The sequence below is a fragment of the Ischnura elegans genome, chromosome 4 (assembly GCF_921293095.1).
Source record: "Ischnura elegans chromosome 4, ioIscEleg1.1, whole genome shotgun sequence".
In the NCBI taxonomy this organism is placed as follows: Eukaryota; Metazoa; Arthropoda; class Insecta; order Odonata; family Coenagrionidae; genus Ischnura; species Ischnura elegans.
The window spans coordinates 133,397,299-133,421,959 of record NC_060249.1 but is presented as its reverse complement, the minus strand read 5'-3'; the positions used below and the strand labels follow the sequence as shown (position 1 = coordinate 133,421,959).

Sequence of the window (24,661 nt, the reverse complement as noted above, 5' to 3'; positions counted from 1 at the left end):
CCTTGCCTTTAGATACCATTCCATCCAAAGTCAGCGATAACTCTTTTCCTCTCGGTTCCCACGATCCCCCACCACCCAACCCCTTCGGAGACAGGAAGCGCTTGCATGGCCACATAAGGTAAGACATCTTGCTTAAGAACATAATCCTGTCGTGCGCCCGAGCGAATAACAAAAACTTATTCAAGCATACCGGGACTAGCCACGGTGATTACTTTTACGGAGTCACCCGCAATGCACTTGAAAAAAATTGTTCAAAGTTCGGGCTTTGCTCTCCGGCTGTGGCGCCATGCGCACGACCTGGGGGGTTGTGTTTGAATCGCTCGTAATAATTCCACTCACTCACCATCACGAGCGGTCCATTACGAGTGCTCACCAACACGAAGGGTAATTGGTGTGTTTGAAACTTTTCGTCTCGAAGTCGTATTGGAGCCTTCGTAATGAGATGGATCACGAGTGGTGGTTGTGGCAACGTTGTAATTTTGTAATTTCCTTCATTTGTTTACGAATTCGTCAGTAGCGCGGTGTAAATTAAAGTAAACAAAGGCGTAAATATGAAGTTATCGCTGAGCAGAAATATATGCTTCGGCAATTCATTCTGAAGGTACACTATATAAAATGAAACGTATTGCGACATTAATGATTAATTCATTATTAATAAACCATTAAGCGTATTAGTTATTTATATTTACGTTACATTAGCCTCTTATTCTTCCATATCTGATCCATATTTTTCGGTAAATGATCGTTTTCTTATAAAGTAATTATTTTTTACAGAGTGATTAGCTTAAATGAAACGTAAAAATAACTACTTACTCAAAAATAGAAAAATATGTAACATCGTATATGTTGCTGAGAAACTATGTTTCCATAAATTGCCATTTAAGAATCTCATAACATTTGTTGTGATTAATAAATTTTCCCTCAGCGTTGGCAAGATTTGAAATCTGCCGCTAAAGTAGCGTGTTACAATCGTGAGGGCACCCAGACTGGGAGTGGAGCCCTTAAATTTAGTGAGCTTAATCATATTAAAAAACGTATGATAGCACTGATAGGGAAGAATGCGACACACGGGCATGAAGACTTGCAGGAAATACTAATCATTTTCGATATTGAGGTAATACTAACATTAGCGTAGCAGACCCCAAGTGTAGCTAAGTTGAGTATGTCACAAAATAGAATCATTGGTTATTTCAGCAACAGAATTCATCAGATAGCCAGGTAGATAAAGAAAAAATAGTGAATCTGTGGACTCAAGTGATCTTTCTTCCTTTGACCCGACCCCATCAACCTCAAAATCTCCTTCCACATCTACTAAGAGTGTTTCAACACTTATTTCCACTTCTAATCCACTTTCCATAATTATTCAGACCCTCTCAATTACTAATCCCCACTCAAGCTCACTCACTTCCTCCTCAAATCAAACTACCACACCAAGCACCATTGTTTCAATTCTCAAGACGAGGCGGACGACTCTAAAGCAGGTCTTGCATAATATCCCATGAGGAAAAGCTTATACAGCCTGTATGTGCGACTACATAGTATGTGCAGTAAAATGGCCCAACTTATGTAGCCATTTCCTCTTGGGATTTTAGCCTGAAATTAGCTCTGAGCTCTAATTTAGTGTGTGTGTGAACTTTCCAGCCTATTGTTTTTCATTGAGAGTTATTCTGTACCATAAGTATTACTACTTATGTGCTGAATCCACTTTCCATAACCTAACACTCATACATGTTTCTATCCCCCTGCGCATTTTAATCAACTTTAATTATGCCTAGCACAAAAATTAATGCTGGAAGATAGGAGCAATGAGAGAAATGCTAATTTTTTCAAAGTTCAAGATGAAAAAAATTCCAGTAATGAAAAGGAAATTAGAAGATGAATAGGAATGGAGGGAGGTTTAAGATGTGAAAAAGATAAAATAGAATTTGATCTACAAAGGGGATTCAGTATCCAATAAGACCTGCAAGAATATCCTCAAAGCAATGCATATATACTTCATGCCCAATTCTAATTTCTTGTAATTAAATAGGGGAAGAAACACAATATAATTGTTACAAAAAATGTACTCTCCTATTAAAAAAAATTCTATAGCCTCTTGCTTAATCCTATTGGTTCAATCTACAACTCATCTTGGTTTCTTAAGGATGCTGTTATAAAATTAATGCTATTCTAATCCATTAGCTTTGTCCCTATTATAGGTGAACATTTAAATTTATCTTATACAAGGTCAAGGTTATATAAAAAATAGTATCAGTAACATGCATCTTGGCATTGAATTGTCTTTATTTTCAAAGAAAAGTACAACACACAGTATCGTTGATGCACTGCAATAGAAATAACGTTTTTTAAGGAGTTGGTATACATCACATTCATGGATCACATTAACGTAAAGTTGAGAAAGTACAGCATATTAAAGAAACATAAAATGTTGTATGCCATAATGGATTTATTATTGAATATTAAGTATTAACAACCATTATGGATGGAAAACCTATGATCCTCATTAATCACTTTCATAAAAGACAAATAATGCAAGCAATCATCAAATTTATGAGTAATTCCATTCCCATTGGCAGAAAGTAATCTCCGCTGCATACCATTGTGGACATACCTACACCTAAGTAGGGAAACCAAATAGAAAATGAAGCAGAAATGGTATGAGCTAAGAAAAAGTAGCAGTTGAAGGAGTAAAAACATTGCTTTTACCACATGGTGATTAATTTTGTCTACCATGGTCTCATTACAGCTAACCATTTTAAAGGTCTCACCTTGAACATGTTACACTTTAACGAAACCATGGTCAGACACAATAAATCACCGTATGGAATTAATAAAGTTTTTATTCATTCATCTCCTATGATAAAGCATTTCCACCGAGTTACACCCACTACTATTAACTATAGTAAATAAACCTAGACCACACATGAAAGACTGTCATTCAGACTCCTGCTTATTGTACAGTGGGTGTGCCTTGGGAGGCTCAGTATGAAGAGGGCCAAAAAAAAATGTTTCAGCACATTTGAAGAGAAAAATTGGCTTGGACATCAAAACTGTTGGTATTGAAAAGCAATGTTTGTTGGAGAACCCTAAAAATTGATTTAACTGTTTGGATTAGTTTTAGATTTTGAAAGATTGGAAGATGGGTTAAGTGAAACAAGGTACATACCAAGCTTGTTGTGATAAAAAGTCACCAAGGAGTCAAGCAGTTTATCCTGCAATCTGAAGGCCTGGTTACACGGTACATAAACACATAGTTAATGAGTGAAATCATGAACGATTTTGGTGGAACAAAACATATACAAATGCATGAACCACATTAGAACAGATTCTATTTTCTGTCCCTGCGTTCACACAAGCCTGGTGGTTATACATTGCATTTTCATTTTCATTCACGCATTCAATCATTTAAGCATTAACTTGTGCATGTTAATGTATCATGTAACCAGGCCTTTACAGATGGTAGACTTCCTAGTAGATCTAAGAATTATTATTTATACAAAGATTGGTATTCTTAGAAAAATGCGCACCAGAGTATTTCCATTGAAATAATTCGTCAACCAAACAACCACTGAACAGCATCCTTTGGATTAGTATTTTAAATGTTATGATTTAGTAGGGGTTGTCCAGAAGCCTCACCCAAATTTGAACCTGGGAGAATCTGGTTGAGTCAATCTGAAAAATTAAAAATACAACAGTAAAGGCCTGGTTACACGGTGCATTAACCCGTACGGGTTAATGTATGAATGCGTGTCTGTTTGCATGTCTGAATTCATGGACGTTTGCGTGAACGAGGAGCATGAATGAGCGGTTACACGGTACATGCGTTCGCACAAGTTTTCACACATTTTCTCGTAACGCGAGGCGTTTAGTTTTTGTTTATTCCCTTTACAGTGCGCAAAATTTAAATGTGAAAAAAGTATCATTAGGTAGGAAGCAGACGATACCTACCAGAAAATAATTCCCTTTTCGTTGTTTTCTGTAGGACCAGGAAATTTTACATACTGGTAATATATTTGCGCTGCCGTGTAAACAGTGTTTTTCATTGTAGTATCCGAAGTTGTTTCATTTCGTGCCAGTAATATTTATTTATATTTAATATTTATCGTTATCGCTCGCTTAATGCTATATCTCAATAGTACTCTATTTATTTCAAACCGTTATCAAAGTTAATACTTAGGCTGAAAATTTGTAGACGCATCTTGTTTTTAAGCCGTGTTTACTAGACATTTTTCTGTCATCTGTTTCACTAAGTGTAGATGATGTATGAGAGTAGATATTTTTAACACTTTGTTCTACTTTTGTCCGGGACGGTTATAAAGTTAAGAAGATATTTTCTGTTGATGGAAAAGATGTTGGTTTAGAGGTCTTGTCGATTTATGAACTTGCGTAATGTCGTATTTTTGTGGTGGGCCAGCGCATTCCCATATCGGACGTATAAAAGGTAGAATTTTCGTTAATTCATATGATATTAATTATGTTTAAATGTGTTCTATAAGTCGTATGATAGCCGTTGTATTTCACAAATGTCGTGTTAAAAACTGTGACAACCTCATCGATTGTTTTGTTCCGGCATAATACAACCAATAAGATACCATTGGCATAAACTTGGTATGTCCGGAATACATACAGGGATAATCTATAAGAATATTAGTGTAGATGCAAATGGTGAGTTTTTGGTAGGATTCAAGCACTTACGATACAGTACAAATGAAAAAATACGCGTAAAGAGTTACTGAATAGCCAAGACGGCCGTGGAATAGCCCTGCAGATGACAACTAAATGTGTCGTTTCCCACCAGGTGGCTCTGTTATCAACTTGTGCGAATGCATGAACGAAATTAGAACAGGTTCTATTTTCCGTTCACGCGTTCATGCATTTGTACATTTTGGGGTGGTTACACGGTGAATTTTTCCGTTCATTCTCGCGTTCATACATTTAGACATTAACCCGTACGGGTTAATGCACCGTGTAACCAGGCCTTAACAGAAAAGCAAAATATCAAAACCTTCAGATTAAAAAATTGAACAGAAACCATTAAAATCAAAGCAAGGTAAGATGAGTCAAAATAAACTTATTCTAGCATGCCTCCTAAAGCCCGTATGACACTTGCCAATTTATTGGCCAATATATCGGCGCGCAATATTGGTTAAAATATTGGGCTTTAGGCATCGTATGACACGTACCAATATTTACACCAATATTGGCCGTTATAGTGTTCTAATACCCCACTAGAGAACGCCACATAACACAAAATGACAAAAGAGCATCTCAAGACGCAGGTTAATTGCCAATGAGCTACAGAATGGGAGGTGGCATAATAATTGTAAATTTAATAACTATTTCGAGGGGCTACAAAGATATTCTCGAATTGCTCGAAATTTCATTCGGGTGAGTTCCTTGAATGATGAGAGATAGGCAATATGGTGATCTCATAGGTGAGCCAAGATAACGTAGCGGCTCGTTTTGGCTGGAATATGTTCATCGAATAAACAGAGATTGTGTCATCAATTGGGACTTTCACCCGAAACTTTAGCGCTCAAATCATGAAAAATAGTTTAATAATTGTAAAATAAACAAAATATAGACGCTATCGAGGAGAAACACGACGTTTTTATTCATTAAATATCCGAAATGTTATTTCCGAATTACCCACTTTAGACAGTTGATGTTTGTGAATTTATATTCTCTCAAAGTACACATTAATTATTTGAGCTATTTCATGGGTTGATATGCTTGTAAAGTTTTTATATATGATATTAAAATTCCGAGGTGAAATGTTTTGCAAAGAGCTTCTAGTTTTGGCCACTAGGAGTCGACAAGACTGAGTTCTGATTGGAGATTGGCCTCGAGAAAATAGAACCTGTTCTAAATTGTAGATTGGCCAAGAAATTGTGCCCAATATTGTGAAACTGAGATTGGGCTAGAAATTGGCGTGTGTCAGTGGGTACACAATCCAATATCCAATGGATTGGCCAATAAATTGGCAAGTGTCATACGGGCTTAAGGCTATTCATAGCTATTTGAGGATCTATTGCTATAGAACATAGCAGATATGCATGGTTTCAATTTGTATAATCATGGATATATAATAATTATATTCTATTTCGGAAAACCAGTTAGGTAAGTCAATGTAAGAAGCTCACTAGGCTACTCATTGACACTTAAAATATCATTCAGCAGGTAATGGGTTACAATGTAAATTTCTAAAAAGTAATTGACCCTAGTTGCTTCATAATTAAATATTATTAAATCACATGAACTCACCACTTGCATATTAATCAAATGATATATGTTATAATTTAAATAATCCCTTTCCTTTAACACTACATGATTTTTTCGGAGATGCCACCATGGCAATGTGAGTTCCATCTATTACTTTGACTTTCATAGGGAATACATACATCACATATAACCAGTAAAAACCAACCACTTAATGCATGACGCATACATACTTGCCTAAGAAATATAGCATTCAGTCTACTGCGTTCACTATTCACGGATGTTCATAAATTTTTAAACCAAGTTAGTATATACCTACGCCAGCACTATGATGTTGAATTTGGGCTATGGTCCACGGTCACCCATCGTTAAATAGATAGTCATTTAGTTTTTGTCACCTCTTCCACACTCCGGCACAAAAAGCTTCTCTCCATGTTCATATATGCATCATAAGCTATGTATGACACTTATTGTCCAACAGCATTGACGGTAAGAGTAGCCAATACCTGTAATGAAATGAGTGTTTATCTTGAGGCAAAGTTGAACATTTGTCGACACACACGGTTACATACGCGAGTGAGAAACAACCTTAATGTATTTTCATGGTTATCTATTCGGCTATTTTAAGTTAGAGATAAGCTAATATGTAATGAGACCCATGTTACACAATTAAATACAAGATACCAATACTCGGAATTAGTAACATGTGTTTGTGCAATAAAACTATAGTAATAAATTAATACATAAACATAAACTAATGACCGAAGATATTTTTCGCAAAACTACCGTTCTAATACGAAAGATCAAAGCCAAACTTGAAGAACAATAAATAAACTTATCCTAAAATAGCGAAATACGGTAACGGAAGGACATTAGCACTGTTAAAACACTTTTAAACGAATTATTTAGGATGAACGGTAAAACAATTCAATTGCACTTATCGAGTCTGAGTAAATAATCATTCCAGCAAGGCACAATTTGCTTATCAACAACCAGAAGTCGGCTCTCCACCACATATCACTCCCTGCAGAAATGTTGAGAAAACAACAAGTGAACGTATTTATACTGTACCATAGATCTTTTATACAGATGAAAGATATGTATAAAAGATTTATGTGAAAGATCTATGTATTGTACGCGCTTTGCGTACGGCAGTATTTGTTTTGGGGGGAAATTCAAATACACCAATTTAAAATTAATGTTAATATGCCAGCACATCGATTTTCGGAGTTCCTCATTACCTTTCTTTACATGAAACATGATCTTTTTTAATGATTTCTTAAACTTTCGCACTCCAACTTAGCAGAATAATGTTCTGAATTTATTAACATATTGCAAGTTAGAACAGCGGTAATAAAGTTAGGCTTATTCGCGTTTCACATCTTATTTAACGTTGGATCACCGCCATAAATCGCTGTAAAATTTCTATGAATAAAAAAATATATATTCATGCATGAAACTTGTGTACTTACTTTGTTTACATTACAATTACAGCTGATGTCCGTGAAGCTTCGGAGATGTATGGCGTCAATCAGATTTTGGGTTCAGCGTTCATTGAGGCGAAAAAGGTTTCTGAATTCCTTCTCACTCAGTTCAAAGGCGTCTCCTCTTCTCCTGAAATTACGCTGTGTTCTCTCCGCAGTTAAATCCTCGTCGCCGAAATTCTCATGCGCGTACATTAACATCATGAAATCCGCCATGTTGTTTACTTGGTATCCATCGTCCCCTATGAAAAAATTGTATAAAACCTGTATAAAATTGTATAAAAATTTTGTATACATTCTGTATAGAATTATATACAAGTTGTATACAGTCTCTATACAGATTGTATAAAATCTCTATACAGATTTTATACAGTCTGTATACGTTATATACAAAAATGAGTGTATACAATTTGTATAAAAATATACATTTTTATACAAATTATATACAGGCTGTATAAGAATTGTATATGGGCTGTATACAATTGTATACGGGCTGAATAAGAATTGCATACGGATTGTATGAAAGAAGACCTACCCTATGAAAAAATTGTATAAAACCTGTATAAAATTGTATACAATTTTTGTATACATTCTGTATAGAATGTTATACAAGTTGTATACAGTCTCAATACAGATTGTATAAAATCTCTATACAGATGTTATACAGTCTGTATACAAGTTATATACAAAAATGAGTGTACATATACAATTTGTATAAAAATATGCATTTTTACACAAATTACATACACGCTGTATTAGAATTGTACATGGGCTGTATAAGAATTAAACATGGGCAGCATAAGAATTGTACATGGGCTGTATACGGGCTGAATAAGAATTGTATACAAACTGTATGAAAGAAGACCTAGGAATACCTCATCCAAAATAGGTGGAGTAATACTACCCATTTTCTTCCTCATTTCATCTCAGGTCATAAAGAAACACTCATAAAAATTATTCCAACAGACCATTTCCCTTACCACACTTCCTCTAGAAACCCACATGCATACAAAGGCATAAATAAAAATGGAGTGAATGCTGTCCAAAATATAACATTATAATCCTTTAAACATTGTTAAACTGAAAACTAACCAACCATTCAATACCAGATTTTTAAATGATAAATAGGGGATTCTCAAGTTAAACAGTGGAAATTAAGAATAGCATGTAATTAATTCTAAGTAAAACATCACTTACTCATAAAAAAATAAACGTCTACAAGGTACTTCCCACACAGCACACGGACACCTTTAAGACACGTTCAGGTTAGGACTGAATTTCGTTCGATACTAGTATCTAAATAATAGGTCCAGACAAGAATTTAAATAAATTAGGCTTCAATTCCATACACAATATTTATTGGGCTTCTTTGGTGAAATAATACAACACAAGAAACTACATAAGTATTATGTACTTAATTTTCTTCTCCCCCTGCAACCGTGTTGTTGCTGTCACTTGGCGTGCCTTAGTGAGTTTCTATTAGCCACCTCCACATCTTTTTCAGGGACTGACATGCTCTCCTGCACTGCTACTGTAGTAATGAAGTATATAAAAATTTCATTGTAGCAAGAAATTGTCTCTTGTAGGTAACAAGCAGATTACATAAGACAGGAAACTACAGTCTTATTAGTCTCGTGTTTAACATTCTTAAGGTTTCAAAATTAGAAAACCTGTCCATTTTAGGCCGTAAACATTTTACAAACTTTTCTTTGGATTTTTCTTCTTCTTAAAAAAGAAAAGATTTTAAGTAAAAATATTAATACATTATATATTTATAAATGAAAGTTATAAAATATACTAGTAATACATATATTATAATTAAAAACATTTTTCCTAGAGCAATTGTTGCACGACAGATCCGAACGACAGAATACAACGAACACAACTAAAATGCAAGAATTTCCAAATGAATTGCTGCTACAATATTTTAAAACACCACTTTGTCCTGTACATCAACATCATGAAGCCACTTTTAACTAGAAATTACGTCCAAAGAATTTCAGGGAGAAAGGGTACATACCTTAATGTTTTCCGTAGGGGTGAAATTGTCTCTTCTTATCGCCAAAATACACTTCTTCTTCAATCCATGAAGATCTATAGGAAAGGTAAAAACTTGAACTTTGGGTCTAGTCCTGCAGGGGTTTCCTTCGCATACCGGCACCACACACGAGAAAGGCATATTTAACAAAAATGCCTCACAAACAAGTTTCTGAAGCCCTACGAATGAAATTAAAGAATAACGGAAACTTCACTATTCACAAAAACTCTAATTTTCACCAACTTAACCACAAAAATCTAAGGAATATGGTGAAACAACGTAAACCACGTAATCTCCAACGGCGATCCTGGGCGATCCTTCCGCGGGCTCTCTTTCTCGGTGGCTATGGCCCCATCCGCAAAAGAAAATAGTCCCACACCGGATATGAATTTTTTTATCCAGAGTATCCAGAAACGAAATGACTACTGTGTCATATATTAAATCACGAGTTTTTAGGAAATTCGGGCGTATGTGATACAATTTTATCGCTGCATATGAATTTATCAGTGTACTGTTTAAAACCTTCGTACCGCTTCATACAAACGGGACACGGGGACACTATGGAGATATGGACGCCCGCTGGTGACATTGAATCTTCCAAGTGGCATTGAATGACTAGCGTTGATGGATCTCCAAGACTCTTGTTTTTAAACGCGAGTCATGATCTTTAGAAGCAATTGAACTCTTGAATGTGGAACATTATTTTTGTCCCCTACTAAGTTCATTTTTGGACTTAAATTTTTGACGCCTCGGTTGAAAATTTTCCAAGTGGCATTGAATGAATAGCGTTGATGGATCTCCGAGAATCTTGTTTAAAACGCGATTCATGATCTTTAGAAGCAATTGAACTCTCGAATGTGGAACATTATTTTTGTCCCCTACTAAGTTCATTTTTGGACTTCAGTTTTTGAGGCCTACTTTGAATTGCTGTTATACAAATTGTATACATTGTGTACAAATTGTATACATTGTATACAAATTGTATACATTGTATACAAATTGTATATGCTGTATACAGCATGTGAATTAATACAGTTTATACAATTTGTATACAATGTATACAAATTGTATACAACCTGTATAAACTGTATAGAAATTTTATACGGTTTTATACAATTTTTTCATAGGGGGTAGTCAATCCTTCGTAATCATCCCGACCGATAGCTACCGAGTCAGATAATTACGAAGCGTTTTTACGAGTGAAATTTTTACGAGTGATTCAAACACACCAAAATTCCGAATCGCTCGTAATTGTACCACGTGACTCCTTGGTTACGTGCTCGGAATAATTACGAGCGATTCAAACACAACCCCCCTGGACTGCTAGTCGCATAATATGCTCGGCAGTCCATACCACCTTGTCCGGTATAGTCCACAAATTTCCACAGGGGAGAATGACGCCTTGGTAGCTTAACTGGCTAAAGCACTCGGCTGGAAATCGAAGGATCCGGGTTCGAATCCCGGTCAAGGTGAATGATTTTTCCTCTGTGGATTTTTCGCACAATAATAATAATAATAATTTATTTTGTCTAGAGACCTTACAGCAAATGATATAAGACACGTCATGAAAGGAAAAAAATGCATATATATCTATGTATATAATAGAAAGTCTAAAGAAAATCGTGTTAGTTAGAACACTTATAACTCGAGAACGGCTGCACCGATTTCAATGAGATTTGGGACTTTGGATTCGTCTCAGGCGGGGTTAACATATAGGCCATTAAAAAAAGAATAATTTCACAAAAAAAATTCATCTCTTTCCTATGGGCATGCTTTTAGGAGTTATAGTAACACAACAATTGATAAGTCGGTCAAAACTACAAATTAAATTACCTATTTGTTTTGTTTTTACCATTTTATTAACTAAACTTCGTAGCAATATAATATTTTAACTACTAAAAATACTAAATATATTCAAAATATTGAAATTGTATTTAAAAAATTAAATTCGAGCTAATTGTAATCCCAGCTCGAGTTGACTCTTCACTACCGTGTTTGTAAACAAATCTCCAAGCAATTGTTGACAAACAGTAATGTCCGTGTTCCTGTCGAGGACCTTTGAAAATTATTTTAATCGGAAGGTGAGCTCATCAACAAAGTGTTCCAGAATATGATTGATCACCACAAAAATCAAAAGTGGTTGATTGAGCGAACAATTTTGACGGCCTAGAATGAAGATGTGGATGACTCAAACGAGGTATATCAGCAGGGCTATTCAGTAACTCTTTACACGGTCGCGAAGACGAAAGATTCCGTTTACGTGGTTACGCCGCGTAAACATTCGAAGACGCGTAATTTGCTATTCAGTAGGCTCCACGAAAACATTTTCGTGCCTTCCCCTCCGCGGAGAGTCGTTCCGAATGGAGGAAGAGATAACCTCACAGGCATACCTACAGTGAGAGAGACTGCTGTGGGGTGAGAAGCTCTTTCACCGAGAGTGGGGGATCATACAGCAGCGCCATGGAAGAAAAGATCGTAAGCGCTTGACGTTGAGAAAACACGCTCGGGAAATTGAGCTATAGTGTCGTTATTACAAATATTACATTGATGAAACGTATCTTATTTCCAAGAAGAAGGATGAATGTTCTCATTTCCCGAAAAAAAAATTCAAATCGCATTTTCTACGTGGTAGAATTACATCGAGAAAACAGGCGTTTTATTGTGTTTTTCAGCGCAAATAACTAATTAATAAATGCTTTTCAAATAATTTTTTTTCACTTGCCAATAACAATAATCTTAGCTTAAACCATATCCAAAACAAGTTCTCTCCAGAGTGTATAATAAGCGAGCAAATGGCGAGCAACCTGAAGTCTGCAGAGCCGTTTTTCGCGGAGGTATAGAACACCCTTAAAACATTTCTCTATCGTCGCCATTTTTCCAAGTTCTCGTGTACCCGGTCGAGAGTTCACTTATTGTTAAAGCGTGTAGTGGTTGTTAGACTACGCGTGCAATTGTTTACGTATCCCGCTTCCTCAGGGTATCCTCGTAGTTTAACAAACACCGTGGCCTAATTATATCTCTACATATGCATAGATTTCATCGGATCACGTGTTGCTGTCGTGCCCTACACGTTGCGGCGCCAAAATGTAACGTTTTAAGAATATCCACTACTAACCAAACAAATAATTTTAGTACAATTAAAAAACCAGCTCTATATTTTAAAACTTTGGAGCAAAAAAAAACAACATTAAAAAGCTACCATGATTACCACAATCCCATTTATATTTTGTACTACCACTCACTGAACCACCGCCATGTACTGCACCATTGTGGATCTTGAGTTCTTCGTATCCCTTTCCTCCCGTTCTCTTCTCCTCTCGTAGGCGTCTCCTTTTCTCTGCGTTCTCTTCTTCTTCCTACCGATCTTGAATTCTGCCGTATCTCTTCCTCTGCTCTCTCAATACACCGCTACTTTAGTCTTTCTCCCGATCTTTCTTTTTAACACGTCTGCCTCCTCCTTCCCTCCATACACGACTGCCCTTTTTCCCTTCACAACAATCTCCCCGTCCCTCACTACCATTGTTAGTTTGAAATTACATACAAACAACATGGTGGCTTGTTTATGTTATGTTACACCGTGGAAATGTTCAAGGGACCGGCTTTTGTGTGAATCGATATACCAAGAGCTTCGAAGACTTTGGGAGTGGGGGAGTTCGGAAGGGAATGAGGAATGTTATTGCGGATTAGGATAGCTACTCCGCCACGCGTGATGCGGTCCAGTCTGTACATGTTATAATGTGGTGAGAAAAAAGGAAGTGTCGGTTTTAAATGCGTTTCATGCAAAACTATGATGTCGATATTGTTGTCGGCGGCGTTTCTTTCCTTATCTCTGAATGTATTTGTAAGTTTGCGCTTTAGGCGTCATGCGAATGAATGGTGTGTCAGCCATATTGGCTTGTTTCACTTGGGCTCAGCTTGCCCCGAAACGCATGTTCCTCTCTCTTTCCTGTTATTGTGTGAGTGCGTATCCTTGTCCATTTCTTCTGTTGGTGAGCGGTGAGCTGCCCTAGTGCCATATATATTGGTTACTCTTGTGGGCCCAAGCAAAGGGAATTTTCCTTGTATAAACACCCGGCGAAATCATGGTAAATCTAAGCGTCCTGGTAGCGCAACTGATAGAGTACCCGGCCGGCAAACGGTTCTGGGTTCGTGCCCCACGCAGGCCGCATTTTTACCCTCTGTTTCCAGCCTTTTCCATCTACCACAGCACCGTTGTCCTCGTCCTTACACTTTTAAAGATTTAATTCTAACTTCGAAGATTTGCACCATTCATTTATGGCATCGAGGTGTTTTTTTTCAACGTGAGTCTATCGCAATTGTCATCAAATACAGTTTACACAACAATATCATTTGTGATGAGGCGGATTTTGCCCGTGACCGCGGTGGTAATGCCATTGATGAGAATATGGAACAAAAGAAAACCTATAAAACTCCTCGGTTTAACCTGATGGGAACTTGAATAGCATTAGAGCTAACTCCATCCAAAATAACCCTCTGTTCGCGATCGCTTAGAAAATCCTTGATCTAATCTATTACGTGCTTATTTATACCTTATCCTACCATATGTTGAGCTTACTTTGAATATGGATCCATGTCGAATGCCTTCCTAAAGGCTAAAAATATAGCGTCAGCTTGAACGCGCCTGCCACCGTGGCTAACTAAGATATCATGAGCAAAGAGATTTGGCTGGGTTTCACAAGGGTTTGTTTCCCTTTCGTAAATCCGAACTGTTCTTTGCTAAAACTTTTGGCTGTCGAAATACCTCCAAATCAAACTGAAAATAATTACATAATAATATTAATTAATTAAATTGATCAGATTGGTATTTTTTCGGGAAAGGAGAGAAGAAAACGAGCGAAAGGCCTCTCTTAAGATCGCATTCAACTATCTTTAATGGTTTATAAGAAAAAAAAATCCCAAAAAATCGCTCCTATTACAGGTCGATGAACTCGAGGAAAGAAAGACCTAGATGAAGAAAGACCTTGATGAAGAAAGACCTTGATGGAGAAAGACCATATTTTGGGCAATTTTGATAGAATGCAGCCTTTAAATCGATCACTAATAAAGATGTTTTTCGTATAAGAATCAGCACTACTCGATGCTATTCTCAAAACATCTATGTTAGTCGGAAAAAAACGCAAAAATGTGACCTATAGTATGTACACGCACTTTCAAATCTAAAGCGAGGATGTGGATAGCAATCGCTTCCTGCTGTCCTTCGAAGTGGTCTACTCTTCCGTCATAGCATCTTTTGATTATCAAGTATTTATTGTTCATGGAAACAGGTCGCGGGCCACGCGCTCACCAAAGTGCCTCTTCTTCCCACTCCAGAATAATAATAATGCCGAGGTTTTTGAGTCAGGCGATAAGTTAATTCGATTGCCGAAAAAAACAAATGGCACGCACGAGGCAAGGTCTCGGCGGCACGTGGAAAGGAAGCGTGTATGGCATAAGGACGTTTCGCCGGCTCCAGTTGACTCTTTTCCATTGCTACTCACAGACACAGCGTTTTCCTCCAGAGAAAGCGGACAAAAAAATGTTTGCCTCCCAATTGAGCGGTGGCAAACACTCCAAATTTCAACACTTCCACTATGTCAATCACAGCATTCCAATTTGGATCATATCTCCTCTTATCTGGATTTCGTTTGAATTTTCACTGCACTTGTGAAGTGGCGTCTCTAAGGAGATAACTTTTTCATAGGGGCCACTTTGAGTGACGACTCTTTCTCTCGAAGACAAGTCGAAAGAGTGCTCTGGCTACTAAATATTATTTTATATTGCGTGCAATGATTCAAATAGCCAAATCCCACTTCTAACGTAACTACAAATGTTTATAACCAAACCATGCTTAATATCACCAAAATATCTCAAGATAACTGATAACATCAGGATCAGCCGTCGTGGAATTTTAAGAAATAAAAAATTGTAAGTAAAGTTCGCTGCAAATATTTTTATGAGGACGACCCATTCCAAACAGGTTAGAGGTGGGTCGCAGGGTAATTTGTAGATGCAGATGTATATAAAGAACTAACCTGAGAAATTTCACCCTCCTTGCTGCTAATATTCAGAAAATCAAGCAGGCAACACGAAGTACCGAATCATTGGAAATGAACCCCCATTTTCAAGAGTGGAGACAATGAAAAGCCATATAATTACACACCGATATCATTTAAGTCCATCTCATGCGAAGTCCTGGAACAAATCGTAGTCAGCTCAGTAATGAAACACCTAGACGCGCGAAATTTGTTAATGAGAGCTCAACATGGATTCAGGAAAAGTAGATCATGCGAAACCCATTCTGCGCTTTTCACCAACGACGTTTTAGTTTCCGGAGATGGCAACATTTGAGTAGACGCGATTTTTCTTGATTTCAAAAAAGCATTTGATAAAGTCCCCAATGGAGAGTTGAAATATTACGGCCTAGATGAAGATGTCATTTCTTGGATAAGAGAGCATTTGAGCGTGCAAAGAATAGTATTAGATGGTGCAGTCTCGAACGAAGTTAAAGTAACTTCTGGCGTCCCTCAGGGTAGTATCATTCCTATTCCACACAAATAAAATGAAATAGTACACGGTAAACTACGATTATATTCAGACGAAGTTGTAGTTTACAGGGAAATCCGTACCAGTAAAGATAGGGATGAACAAACAAACGACCTTGCTGCTATCCAAGCGTGGTGTGATGCATGGCAGTTAGAGTGCGTGATAAGAATTTACGAAGAAAATAACTCCTCATGTCAGAACTATTTCATTCAGGGTAACCAATTAGAGAATGTAGAATCCGTAAAATATCTAGGAGATAGATTCCAAAATGATTTATCGTGGAATAAAAATATGATTGAAATAACAAGTCAAGTTAATCGTTAATTGGGATTTGTTAAAAGAATACTAGGAAAGTGAGACGACAAAGTGAGAGAAATTAGCTACTTCTCTCTCGTTAGATCCCATTTAGAATACGCTGCCAGTGTTTGGTACCCTCATGAAAAAGGCTTAATAACAGAGTTAGAACGCGTGCAAAGAAGAGCTGCCAGGTATGTGAAAGGTCATCACGATTGTGTTGTTAGTGTTACCGACTTCTTAGATAAACTCAGATGGGAATCTCTGTGAAACCGTTTGCTGAAAAATAGACTAAACCTATTAGGTAAATTTAAGAGCAGTGTGTTTTACGACATTGTTCGACATATTTTACGAACGACAACATGCCACGGTAGATGAAATCATGTGAATAAAATAAGAGAGACAGATTGTAGAACATTTCAGATTGTCGTATTGTAGAACATTTCAGATCGTTGTAGATTCAGAATGTCGTATTCTCCACGATCAATAATAGACTATAGTGGCAGCTTCACATCTTACAAATAGATTTGTTGACTACTGGTGTAGCCTAGAGACTTACGTATTCCTTAATGCATGATCCTGAATTTTCTTTTTATTTCTAAAAGCAAGTTTTTATGTTCTAGCTTCATAGGCAGCTTTCCTTCATGAGTAGTAAGCAAGTTCTGACTTCATGCATGCATGTGCAAGTATAATTTGTAAGTGTGCGTAACATTTTTGTGTCCGTGTCGTATCCATGTGGAAATCCTCGTGCATGCTGGTGATTCATCACCCCCGGCCAAGCACCTTAGCGGTGGCTCGCAGGGTGTATGTGCAGATGACCCGGGTCATAGCTTAGTCACATCATGAGGTGACTGATTATGCTACATACATATGTCAAAATCAGGTGCTGATAGTGGGAGTGAGGGTCCTCGGATGAGAAGGGCTGAACGCCGAGGGTTTTTTCCCACCAGTGGCTGAGGATGTTTGATGATGTTTGAAGGCAGCGCCAGTGGTGCGAGTGGACGGGGAAAGGATCCGCGATCAGAGGTAAGATATTCATTTGTTGGGAATATTTCCAAGGCACAATATTCAGTCTATGGGTCCTCCTTTCCCTCGCCAACAAAGTGCGATTTTTCGAAGCGTAGCACAGTGGTCCGAAATCGGAAAAGTCCAAAATAGTTTCTTTTTTTGAGGTAGAGACTTGGAACCTATATGCTCGAAAATAATTGATAACCCTGAAAAAACAAGTCATATTTCATAGATCTCATCCGTTGCTTAGATACAGAGGAATAAACACGACCAAATTTCCAAAAACACGCAGGATCTCATTTTTCTTCGAAAAACTTAGAAGTTAAGCTGCTGGTAGAGTTTTAGAAGGATTTTAATGAAGCAAAAGACATTATATTCCAGTAATAAAATGATACATTTTCCATTAATTTAGAATATTTTGGTGGATATCGATGTGGTATAATGTCGCAAAATGCCGGCTCCATTTTTATGGCAAAACCTGACATAAAGTAGACATCTTTTTTTTAAGTAGACAGTTTTTATCTTTAGTTTGAGAAAAAACAGTTCTCGCATTTTTACTGATAGTATTTGGTGTAATTAGCTTAAGAATCTAAAGTAAAAATCTTGGAAAAAAGTTTTGCGGCTGCAAAAATGAACGCAATTTTTCGATCGCGCTTCACGTCCCGACTCCGCGACACGGAGGCTTTGAGACTCTGTGACACCGATGGATATTTCACGTCGTTTGGAACTGAATTACGAAAAATCGTCGTTTTATGCACACAATACAGTCTCTATTGACCCGAAGTACTTAACTGAATATATTAATAGGGTAGTGGATCGATATACCAAAATCTGGTGAACATGCTTTGGTTTCCTAAAACAATGGAATCAGGTCGAAAAATATGAACATCCTTTGAGTAGGATTGAAATTTTCTCGCGAAGTGCATTGTCAATACATGCACAATTACAAGGAAGGCAACAAATTACATTATTTTACTAATGAATTCCCTTTTCATCCTCGCCAAGGAGGAGCGTGTGAAAAGGGACATTTTATGACACCGCGCAGCCTTTGTTGATATACAATGGATATTTCCGAGGAATTGAATTTGATAATAAAATGTGAATTAATGCAGTCGATATAATTTTACAATTCAAAGTTTTACCATTGAAAATTCCATCAGAATACAAATTATTTGGAGTATATGCCTCATTAATACTAAAATAAATAGAGAATGATAAAAAGAGTGACAACAATATGAAGAAAATGTTGAATAAAGACTCTTTAACGGAATAATTAGAAATCATAATTGAGGGGTTGAGAAGCCAAGGGGTACAAGTGATTTTCTCTCGAAACAGAGTTAGGTTAAGTTAATTGTTAGGATAAATACACAGAAGCTTGGTTGCCAAGGTGTGCGAGTGAGTCTCTGTTCTGCGCTGACATCGGGTGGAAAATGAAATGCACTACCATGAGTATCTAATTGTTCTCGTTTGTTTTCTATACCTAATTTCTGTACCTAACTCTGTGTAGAAAAAAGAAATCATTTGTACCCCTTGGCTTCCAACCCACTCAGTTATAATGATTCTAAAGAAACAATTAGCAAAGCAATTTAAATATGACTACCACGAATGAAATACAATGAACTTGAAGAACAGAGGACTAAGAAAATATACACAATTGAATTTACCTAACACCGCTCGGTTTTTTGTTTTCATGGTCATAATTTGAAACTTCAATAAATTCATTAATTCAGTAATCCTCTAAAACCAGAAGTTCCCTCAATTTTTTAGGCATCTTCCTTGATATTTTTGGATCAGAATTTACGATAAACGAAATAAATGGATCCGGTGTAATCAAAAGTCTTTGAAAGATGTCGTGATTTGTGGCCACTGTTGAGAGCTTCCTTTGACGAAATTTTCGGGTGCCCTTATTTCTAGTTTCTAATGCCTCTTCGGAAAGTTGCCCCAGTGGGAGAATTGCCTCCTTTGGAATTTCCCCTCCATGCATCAGGACGTCATGGACCGTGGTTCTCAAGTAAAAATTTCTCCCTTGAAACAGAGCTGATTCTGGGCTGAAACTCCACTGAATGCGCTCAAACTGCCTTGAAACAACCTTGTCACTGCAATGCACTGCCTTGTCCTCAACAAGAAAAGGAGCACTCAACTGAAACTCTGATGCCATTCTCCCTTGCAAGTCCATTGAATTTGAACTGCTTCTCCCTTGCTGCATATATGCCCCACTGATACTGAACTGGACAAAAGGCTCAGGCCAGGCCGAATTTATGACACCACTGCGTCTCTCTTGCCGCATTTCTTTACTGCCTTGCCACAGAGCTGCGGCAGCATTGGGTATCCCATGGCCCTTATATAAGGGCCTTGGGGTATCCCCTCTCCCTCATGGATTTGAACTGCTTCTCCCTTGCTGCACATGAGCTCTACTGGCACCGACTGGCACTGAGCTGGACAGTAGGCTCAAAGGCCAGGCTAACTTAATAACTCCACTGAATCTCTCTTGCCGAATGTCTTAACTGCCCTGCAACAGAGCTGCTGCAGCATTTGGGTATCCCCTCTCCCTCATGAATTTGAACTGCTTCTCCCTTGCTGCGCGTGTGCTACCCACCGTAAGTTTTGCCAACATACGAAACCCTTCTACCGGACATATACGCGACCCCTGTTTTCAGCGGCAATGTATTTTTTTACTTTAGCTTTTAGCAACACGTATATCTTTTCCCGCGCGTCAAGCTGTCGGTTGCCGTTATTTCTCTGAAGTTGCAAGGAGCGAAAGACGAGTGGTGAGCGTGGGTTTTAGCATGAAAAGATTGATGGCATAAATATTTTCCCGGTACTTCGACGTTCGTTAACGGCAAGAATTAATCGAAATTAAGGTGAAGGGGAGAACGAGGTCGGTGGTGGTGACTGCAGCCATAATTGGAGGTAAGCGTTTTAACTTCTCTGATGGCATGTTTGTTCCTTCCATGTTTAGCCATGAGAACGTTGACATTGAATTCGTGTTTTAATCCAGGCACGTTTAAGGATTTCAAGCTCCTTTTTCGGGGGTCATGCAGCCAATAACGAATTCTTCTTTCAACGCGTTGGCGACTGCCGTCCACTTTTCCTGCCTCATGGATACCCCGGACGAGGAGGATAATACACCGACCGGTCATCAATGCCGCGGATGCCGCGCCGTCCGTTAGTCATCTTGCGGAGGACCGGACTCAGTGAGCTCGAGCGGGCTTTCGAAGAAATAAGGAATGCGGGTATGTTTCGCTATAGTGCAATGTATATTTACTGCTTATACTTATTAGTTACTGCTGAATGTTTTGGAATCTTACGTGGTTTTCGTTTGGAGTTCACACATAGCCTAAGTAACGAGTCATCGCTTCGTTTTTCATTTAACTATGATGCAAAGCGCATGCTTCCTCAGTGATAATTTAAGTTTTGCTTTCTATAATTTGAATGGTTCACATTAATGCACCATATAACTAATAAGCCAAGTAAAGGAGAGTTTTTCATGTGCAATTTTGCTAATTTGATTTTGAGTTAAGTCGTTTGTGACTCTCATCAGTCATGTTTCTTCTCTTTTTCAGGAGCATCTAACTTCCATGACTTCTTTCATTTGGAATATTTTTGTATGTGCTTTTAACAGTCATTAATTTATTGATGTATTTTCATGTTCTAATAAATTGTGTCTTGAAAAATGTTGTGGTCATTGCAGTTATAATAACTATTGTTGATCGCAATCACCTATCCACCCTTTATCTCTCATCATGCATGCAAAATTGTGGGAGAAATCTGTTACGTGATCATCCACTGTTGGCTGGGTTGCGCAAGTTGTTAATTGACTGTGTTTCATATGATTTGACAAGGGAATTTTAATGGATTGGGTAGGGGAAATGTATTCAGCCAAACAAGGGAGTTTCAGCCTGGCATACAAGGGAGTTTCAGCCTAACTATCCAATGAAGTTTCAGTCTAGCTGGCCAAGGGAGTTTCAATCTAGCTGGTAGCCAAGAAAGTTTCAGTCTAGTTAGTGGCCAAGGGAGTTTCAGTTTAGTCAGCCAAGGGAGTTTCATTGGAGTAGCTGGAGTTCTTAATTGCACTGCTACTGCACTGCCATCCCTCTCCCAAACTCCACTGGTTTGTTTCAATTTCAATGCAGTTTCAGCATAGAAGCAAGGCAGTGAGTTTCAAGGTAGTTTCAGCCCAGTTTCAGTCAAGTTGCAAGGGAGAAATTTTTACTTGAGTTGGCATATAGTACCATGGGTACAGCTCTGTTTCCTTCCACTTATTGTTAGTCAGAACTCAATAAAATGATCGGCGACAGCTGAAACTTCAGCTGTCGCCGATCATTTTATGTCGGGGCCAGGACACAAGATCCTCCTGGATGAGGTCAAAGCCATTGCAAGAAAATCTGCATATTATCCACGGCTTATTAGAGAGGCGATAGAAATTTCTAAAAGACCAATGAATTTTAACAGGGATGATGGATATAATTTAAGCCATGTGTGGAAGAGATACATTTCGAAAATTTAATTACAATATTCCACCTTTCATCTTCCTTTTTTATATTAGATGTTTTAAAGAAGTTGGCTTTTATTTTATTTTTATTTACTTTTTTAAATACCTTAACAACAATGGACCAGTTTTTCCAACGGTATGATAGGTGTTTATATTTTCATTCTCCTGACGACGTTCCCAGTAAGTGGAACGAAACGTTGAGTTAAATATTAATAGCACGCAGACGTATTCCCGAAAATGAATTATAATAGTGCATCTAATCGCTGCGAAAACCTTAAAACTAAGATTCTATAGAGTGTTTGCATGGGTGAGGAATAAGCATGAAACCCTTTCCATTTAGTGCATACATGTTTGAAGTTCACATATGTTTAATGAAAATTCCATTTGTTTTGTTATTAATTTATTATTTAAGTTTTAATAAACTTTGTTTTAGCATCGAAATTCAGGAGGGTAAACCAACCTGTAATTGACTATTCGTTACGTGACGTCATCTCCCATAGTATAGTTGCAAGCGGACGGGAGCATTGATGAATAACTTTTATTTCACGTATTTTACGTGATATTTCTTCATTTTTCTGCAAGTAAATTTGCAAAATGGAACCTGGTTTCGTTAAGGCTTGTTCAAATAACCTCCCAGACGTAGACCCCTTCGTGATCGGTGTATACCTAGGGCCTATCTTTGTTTTTGTAAGGTCTGTAACTTCGTTTTCTCCCGAGTTGGGAGAAAATAGACTCGTGAAGCGTTTCATCCAACACCTAAGTCTCTATCTCGATTGCATATAGACGATGAAGTAAAGAGTGAAGTGAGTTGTGAATGTAACATCTTCGAGGAAATTATTTCTTCCATGCTGGTTTAACCAACCGTATACATTTCGATCAAAGGTATGCGAAGGGGATATGTTTCATATTTGAACTAGTTGTGCTTTAGGGATACATCGAACGCGTATTAATTTTCATTCGTTTGTTCGCTTCTAAGTTCTGTTTGATTTTATTACGTATTGAACCTATTGCCAATTCATTGTGAGATTTCGCCAGTGTTTACATTTCACGCATTTTGTTGCGCTGTTGTTCGTTTTTGTTTTGGTCATATTTTGGTTACCGTAGGAGTGATAGTGAAATTCGAAGTTTTTTGATGTTACAATAACTGGTTTAGCAATTTGTTTCATCCTATTCATTTAATTGTCTTCGCAATGTTAACGTGAAATGACGTAAACTGATTCTAAGTCCTTAGTGATGTGTGGGAAGTGAGATGTGAAGAATCCTTACGAATTTCAAGGAGTGCAAATTCTTTCAGTGTGTTCAGAGTGATTGGAAAACCGATAATCATGCTTTATTAGTGTTACATAATAGTGTTTTATATTTATTGTGAGCCAAGTTCTTCATTGAAATAGTTGATTCGGCATATACTGATTATAAGTAGGTATCAAAAAGACAGCTCGTGAAATGTGTGCGTGGTAGTGCTATTTGTGATATGATGAGCAATAAAGATGTACAAGTAAGGGTAATTTTGCATTGTTTTTTATACATTAACACCTCTATTAAACTATTTTTCCCTGTGTTTCCGCACTTTTATGCTGTCAATTTTAAAAAAATTAAATGTAGCGAGGCAGATTGTTGTGTTTCCTCAACTATAACATTTTAGGAGTTGCAAACATGTTACTAATTGCTCGCATGTAGGTATTTGCAATGCATTAAATTTGCATCATTCATACATTTACCGTAACGTTATTTTCTTTACGATTCTTTACTACATTGTAAAATTTTTAAATTTTCCTTTTCCACTCCAAAATTGTGTATATCTGCTTTTCGAGTATAAACGCTTACAATAATGACGTTGCAAATTATGTTTTTCCACAGTCATCAAGCATACATAATGAAAGTAAGCATCCGAAGTGAAAAAATATGCAATGTATATCATCAATGAATACACGGCCGTTCGTATACAGGAGGAATAACTGCATCTCAAACACACATATGCTTCAGTATTACGCATTAGTCTCTCCTTTCTGAATGGAATAATGTAATAATGGCATCGACTTAAGATCCCTCCGGGCATAATTTCCGTCGTAGTTCAGGCTTATCAGGAACATCCACAAAAATCTTGTTCGGCGTAGAAACACGGGTGCTCCCACATATCGGAACAAAACAATATTCATTCCGGAATTTTGTCCTACAAGCCATTAATCTATCTTCGCTCATGGCTACGAACTTAAAGAATTATTGTACGAAATATACCACTAATTTATCGTAGGACAGGTGGTTTATTCCGTCAGATTCACCTCAGTGTTCGTAAACAACAATAAACAAGGTTTCCATCAATCGCAGGTGATCGGAGGAACTGCAGTCAGTTGAGTATGGGGATTGACGTCACAAGCCGTCTGACATGGCGGCGGAGTGTTTTAAGCGCAACATTGATTTTGGAATGTTTATTTGTTAATAACAAATTCACCCATGGTCGTACGACTGTAGGAATTGGAATTTTGCTTAATTAAACCAAACTGATATTTTTAACAGGCCTCACCAAAAAGGTGCAAATACTCTAGGATATCATCAGGAAACCTTTTTCTATAGCCGGACATATTT

General features: G+C 37.5%; 1 long non-coding RNA gene across 1 annotated transcript; it reads right to left on the bottom strand.

The window, feature by feature from the left end:
• Positions 1 to 2,265: 2,265 nt before the first annotated feature.
• On the bottom strand, positions 2,266 to 7,291 carry LOC124158076. Its single transcript, XR_006864699.1, has 3 exons — positions 6,618 to 7,291; positions 3,528 to 3,672; positions 2,266 to 2,617 (listed from the first exon to the last, which is right to left on the bottom strand). It is a non-coding gene; the product is annotated as an uncharacterized LOC124158076 (long non-coding RNA).
• Positions 7,292 to 24,661: the final 17,370 nt, after the last annotated feature.